The sequence below is a fragment of the Anguilla anguilla genome, chromosome 2 (assembly GCF_013347855.1).
Source record: "Anguilla anguilla isolate fAngAng1 chromosome 2, fAngAng1.pri, whole genome shotgun sequence".
Lineage (NCBI taxonomy): Eukaryota > Metazoa > Chordata > Actinopteri > Anguilliformes > Anguillidae > Anguilla > Anguilla anguilla.
In genome coordinates this window covers 33,674,519-33,681,314 of record NC_049202.1, presented here as the reverse complement: position 1 = coordinate 33,681,314, position 6,796 = coordinate 33,674,519, and positions in this window count along the sequence as shown.

Genomic DNA, 6,796 nt, shown 5'->3' with positions numbered 1-6,796 from the left:
CAGTCCACACTGACGCTTTCTGGATCTGTGAGATACTGAGCTACAGCATGAGCCACACCTCACTGATGAATGCGATCCACCCATAATGGTAATATTGAACATGTTAGGTTGTAAGAACCAACACAAGATGAGATATAATTACATAATTACATTTACAGTGGCTTCTTATGAATGCATGTTGTCAGTTTTATCTCCACCCAATCATTCACAATTATTTTACAGAGCCTTACCTTTTCCTTTTCACTCTCTATAATCACCAGGTCAGCTCCCCATTTAACGCAGTCACTGCGACTGTCTGCCCAGCTCTTCATCTCATTAGAGAAGTAGTAACACTTCAAAGAGAACAGTGCCCAGCCCTGTGGACAGCGGTTAGACACACTGCCTGTACAGAAAGAACAAGCAGCAGACTCTGAGAATGATCTTTTCATATGTAACAGTGTAAAAGTAAATGCTTCTCTGCAGATGTACAACAGAGTAGCACCACTCACTGTGAACTGGAGGGACAGTCCTGCACTAAAAGAGGAGTTTCTTAATTACTTCATTGTACTTACGATGTAGCTGGACTTTCTCTGTATTCATGGTGCTGCAATCGCTTCTGAGCAGACTTGTATCTAATACACAAGGGGAAATGCATTCCTTAGGAAAAATAAGTATCGATTAAGGAGTTTTACAGAATTTCACCTCAGTATGATACAGACTACTGTGCTAACCTGTGGACACAGAAGCTTAAGCCCATAGGTTGACCACATCATTTGTTGTGAACTGTGAATGAATAAATTTAGGCAAACTCGGAAAAACGTTTTTAAAGAATTTTTAATTTGTGTTGTTAAGTCAATATATTAATTTACACAGTTTTAGAGAATTATGAACAATCTTTTTGTTTATTTGGACTTTATAAGAATATTTCATCATACATTTAACAATGTGAATGAAAATATATATATTTTTTCTATATAATTCTTCTTCTAGGCAAATTTCAAAGTAAAGACTACAATGTTGAATGGATTTTGGAAAAAAATAATGACCAACAATGATCAAGGCATCAACATCACATATTAGCTCTTATGTAGTAACTAATTTATTACTTAAAACATTTATTTTTCTTAAAATAGAATCTACATCAATAGCTGGGTGAAAGCAGAGGGGAATGCCCAAAAGCCCAGAAGTTAATCCCGCTATATGATATTCATTTGTAAAATGACAGAACAGATCTGTTTTTTACTTTAAAATGACATTTTACCAGGATCACAGTAAAGAGACACAGACAGTTACTCACAGAGGACACACAGGACTACTGTGGCAGCCAATAAGAGAGCACACAGCAGCCCCAGACTCACTGTAGCCCGTCTGTAGGGAAGTGAGCTTTGCCCACTGTGCTCTGCGGTCAAGAAAACAGACAAGTTAAGCAGAATGTCTCATTTCTTTGATGTTTTATATTGTTGTTCTTGTCGCTAGTCTTTTTTATTTCAAACCAAACATACTGCAGTCAAGTTTTACAACAGCAAAAAAAAATCCACTACTGCAAACTCTGATATTCACCTACGCAACTACAAAATATTCACTAAATAAAAATACAGGAGGCCTGCACTCCTAAATAAATATAAGAGTGTGGGCCTACTCCATTTCTATCTCAATTTTATGTGACTACATTCGGTCAAAAAATGTTCAACTCTTCAGAAGAAATGCAAGTGTGCAGGATTTGAGCCTCTGTCCATTCAGGAGGCAGCAGACAAGCGCATGCAGTCAGCTACCCCTTATTTTCATTGTAGCCAGGGGTTAAATTGGGATTTGGGAGGTGGGTGGACCCTGAGATTCCGTGGGAGGTGGGTGAAAAAAGGTACAATGAATGTCTCAGCTCAAAATAGTTGTATCTTTAATATATCTTGCACAAAATTGTAATGAAGGGAAACAATGTTTTAAAAAGAATGTATATGCAAGCTTTTACATAAAATATTTCAAGTTCATTGAGTGTCATTAATGCTGAGAATTTTTTTTACCCCCGAAAATAATCTGTCGTCATCCTCTTTTGTCCTCCCTTTATTCCTCCTGTCTTTCTTTCTTCCTCCTGTCTTTCATCTTTCTTAAACTGTCGAATTGAAACAAAATAAAACCAGCGGCGACTGGTGAGCTAAAAATTGGTGGGGCGCAGAACTTTCCTTTAAACTAATCGTTGATCTCAAACTTTTAAAATTAATTTTCAGTGATGCAAGCATCTCACTAATCAATTGGAAAGGGACACATAGCTTCTTCGCATTGTGTTAGGGAGATTAAATGATAAATGTAATTTAGAAAAATCAGTTTTAATCACTAAGCAATGAGTATCAATAAAATTAATCCACAAAATAGGCTACTGAATACTATCATATATAGCCAGCACTCCCCAAATAGGCAGTTTTATCGAGTCGCCTAGGCCTTATAGCCTACATGTATTTTAATTTGCAGTACGAAATTGGGCACATTTTAATCAACATTATTTGTGGATACATTCCGCACTTCTTTCTCCACCCTCGTATTGCAAATATTGTAAACAAAATTGAATTGCAGGTTTTGTTTTTGCTGGTTATTCTGAAAGCTAACACGGTAGATAACAGACTGGGGTGTCTTGTTCATTAAGTGTAGACTACTTGGTGATTAAAACTGATTTTTAATGAATAAATTGAATTTATAATTTAATCCCCCTAACACGGTATGAAGACGCTGTGTGTTAGACTACTTGCCATTTGATTAGTCTGATCGTTGGCACGCTTGATAATAAAGGAAAATTACTAATGAACAGGTTGAGATCAATGATTAGTTTAAAGGAAAGTTTTGCGCCCCACCAATTTTCAGCTCACCAGTCACCAGTCGCCTCTGAATAAAACGTTATGTGGGAAATAGCTGTTCAATCCTAGCTTAGTTGCTGACCAGCAACCTGATGATTTTGCTCAAGCAATCAAAGTTTATTCATCTCTCTTTAAAATGTTGCATAGCCTAGATGAAATTACATGTTAATGAAGTTACTTACCGCGTCCGCTTCCAAACAATCAAGACAATCAACGATATTTTTCTTTCTGTGCCTGTCTATATAGACGACTGTTCGTCCTGAGTTTTTTGCCTGGTTGAGCGAGTAACTGGCTAGAGGGAACACATGGACTGTAGCATACGAAAAACTTGATTGTCATAGTTATTTGTAAAACTGCCGGTCAAAATTATTTATTTATTTACCAAAGGTGGGTGGACGCCGTCCACCCGCGTCCACCCCCAATTTAACCCCTGATTGTAGCCCAAAAAGCATTTCTATGCCATGCATTTTCTGCACTGAAAAACTATGCAACCGGCACAGAGAGATTGCAGGTTACTAACTGACCAGGGGTGTCACTATTGAGCAAAGAGCAGGGGACACCTTGTCCACAGAAACCGGTGGCTGATTACACATTTCCAGATGGAACACACAAGCATTATCCAGATAGTGGGGCCCATCACTGCACTCACAATGCCTGAGAAACACAAAACTTAAAATATTTTAAAGACAAAATACAGGATGTGCTTTTGATATTGCTGTTGTATGCAATAAATAAACAGTGTACCTACATGGTAACAGAGATAACGCATCACTGATCCTGCGCTTGGGACTTTTATGTACAAGTTGCACAGTAAATAAACATCTCAGTTCTGCAGTTCAGTACTTGGTTGTGCCATTTCAGTTAATGTATAAACACAGGTTCACTAAACAGTAAACATTTCAGTAAACATTTTACTATGGTCTAAACTGCAATTAAACCAATATTGGTGTATACAGTTTGACTACTGAAGTGGAGGAGTGGGCGTACAGGGTAGGGGGAATGGCGATATCTGAATGTCAGAGGACCTATGAAAAAATGTTTAGGTCAGCAGGGTGAAGATTCAAATGCTCTCTCAAAGAGTCTGAAGATCTACTCCTGTGACTCCTGTTCACTGTCTATATAAACTGCCTTAGTGAAAATGTTCCAGATGCTGCTTTTCATTTTATGCTGACAGCTGTATACTGTTTTGATTCTACCCCTAAAAAGGCTCTTTAGAAACTGCAGCGTGTTTTTAATCTGGTGCAGGCTCAGTTTTTCCACCTGAAACTTTTTCTGGATGCTGAAAAAGCTGAGCTTATGGTTTTATCGAATAGTACTGTAAGTAGGCTACACATTATTAAACCAATGTATTATCACTTTACAAGGCCAATCTATTGAGCCTGTAACAGTTTATACTTAGGTTTCTTTCTTGCTGCTCAGCTTTTTACTATCACTTCCAACATCTGATTAAGAAACGCAAGTTGAGTATTTACTTTAGAAATAAATCGAGTTTCTCTTTAAATGTACATTTGTCAAAGCTACCTTATTGCCAGTTCGTGATTATGGTAACCTATGTTACTATCGTCTTCACATGATAAGACACAGTGTATCATGGAGCCCTGTGATTTATCACAAGTAGAAGCCTCACTCATCATTGCTCACTGTACTCAGTGTTTGGTTGGCTCGCCCTATCCATGCATCGACTTAGCCACAGGTATGTTTTCATTTATAAGACAATTTTGGGAATTCTTCCGAGCTACCTTTCTTGCTATTTGACCCAGAATTAGAGTGCATACCAGTAAGGATAACAGATACTTTGATAACAAAGGTTCCTACTGTCCGTACTGAGCTAGGTAAAAAGCCTTTTAACTTCTCTGCACTATCTGCCTGGAATAGCTTACAGAGGGAGGTTCGGCTCACAGACCTGGTTACTCTTTGAGAATTTAAATCAGTTATAAAAGCAGAGAACTTCATGCAATTGGTCACTATGACTGTTTCTGAACTTATTATGTTTTTATCTATATTGTACTACTGATTTTATGTCATTTATCCGTATCGTTGGGTATCTAAGTGTGTGTGAAACAGGGCATTGCTGTGAAAGAACATACAGTCAACCTGCCCTGTATAAATAAAGCTTAAATAAATAAGAGAATAGTAATTAGCAGCCAGCCAAGTCAGGCAGAGGAGTGAGGCTATGTATATATTGGAGCAAACAGCCACACTTTTGGGGGGAGAGTGGTAAAGTCAAGCTATGCTAAAAGACACCAGCAGATTCATGTTCAAATTAAGTTTGAAGTTTCTAAAATGGTTTCTTGACGTCAAGAAAACTGTTCGCTTAACAGTTTAAAATAGATATGACAACTGAGTCAATGGAAAATTAGGGCCAACAGTCACAGACAACCAGAAAGAATGAGATATAAACACTTTTTTTAAAATTTGTGTATATTTGTGTCTTCAGTTGGCTGATATGAATGGCAATGCTCAACATTTATGACTGTGCACACTCTGTCCCAGTACCACTACAAGTCGAAAAAAATATTTACCTCTTGGCGGTACCATCATCAACCCCCAGGTATACCACAGCCAGTTTTTTGCAACTTACATGCCCACCCCACGTCCATGCTTCCGGATGAGTGTTGCCATTTATATGAGCTGTTTATCTTAATCCATTCATTAAATTACAATTAAAACCCATAGGCCTACTTCTAATTTAAAATATCAAATAAGCCTAAATGCAAAATGGGTAGACTGCCACACGTAACTTAGTCATTCAGAGCTCCACACAAACTAATCAAGAATAACACCCTGTTTAACCCCTTTACACAAACAAGCGTTTTCTAATGGTCTCTTGACATTTATATGTAATAAAATTATATTCTAACATAAAAATTGCTAAATCCAGCATTAACCTCCCTTTACGTCTTACAATGATGTGCATTGCAATAATTGATACGTTTTAATATTTCTCAAAATTAAAGTAATATACGGTAACACAAGAGGTCTTCGGGCAAGAGTGAGCTGATAGGTACGATCTGAGAGCTGGGAGCTGGGATAGCGAGCTATGAGGTGTGAGCTCAGATCAGGAAACTGGGAGCTGGGAGCTCGGCTCTAGGTGCAAGCTGGGAGCTACAAGCTCACAGCTCACACTTGAGGATTGAACTCTTACTAAAATAATTTTTGGATTCTATGTGCTACGTTCTACTGATATAATAAAAAATAGATTCCACAAGCTCATTTAAAAGCGACAATGATCTCTTGATTATGCTGCTCTTTAATACACTGTGCAGGTGTTCTTACCTGTGTGCTGCTCTTTAATACACTGTGCAGGTGTTCTTACCTTTGTGCTGAGCTCCTGGGCTGTTGAGTGAGGTCTGGCCCAGTGTGCTGTACACATCTTGGTCTGGACAGGCCAGGGCAGTGTATATACCCTCTGAATCTTGGGAGGCTAATGCTGCCATTTCTAACAACTGCTGCTAGTACTCTATCCACTATTTCTTTTTATGTATTTTGTGTCACTGTGGTCTGAGATACTTGAGCAGAAAGAGGAAGTTGCATTGAGAGATCAGGAAGCTGATCGGGGCTTGACATTAACACCCGTCTGTGTGAAGGAAATGCATTTAAGATCACCAACCATCACCACCAAGGTGTATATTATTAACAAAAGACGTATATGTAGAACTAGCAATGGCCAGATCTTGGTCAAAACAGTAATCATCTGTAGAGGTTTGCGATAAATATAAAACACAAGCTGTAAAATTCCATATACAATGAAAGCACAGCTTCTGGCATACAAGCTAGGCCTTTCATACAAACGTATTGTGAATGATAAAATCCAGCAGGAGTGGAGGTGAATACATAACTGACGCCAAGAAGGGGAGGAAGACTTAGATAAGAGAAGGGAATGCCTATTTTTTAATTAAATAAAGGAAGGGGGTTTGGAAAGAATGGTGTCTGAAAAATGAGAAACAATGATGTATGGGAAAGAGTAAAGTAAA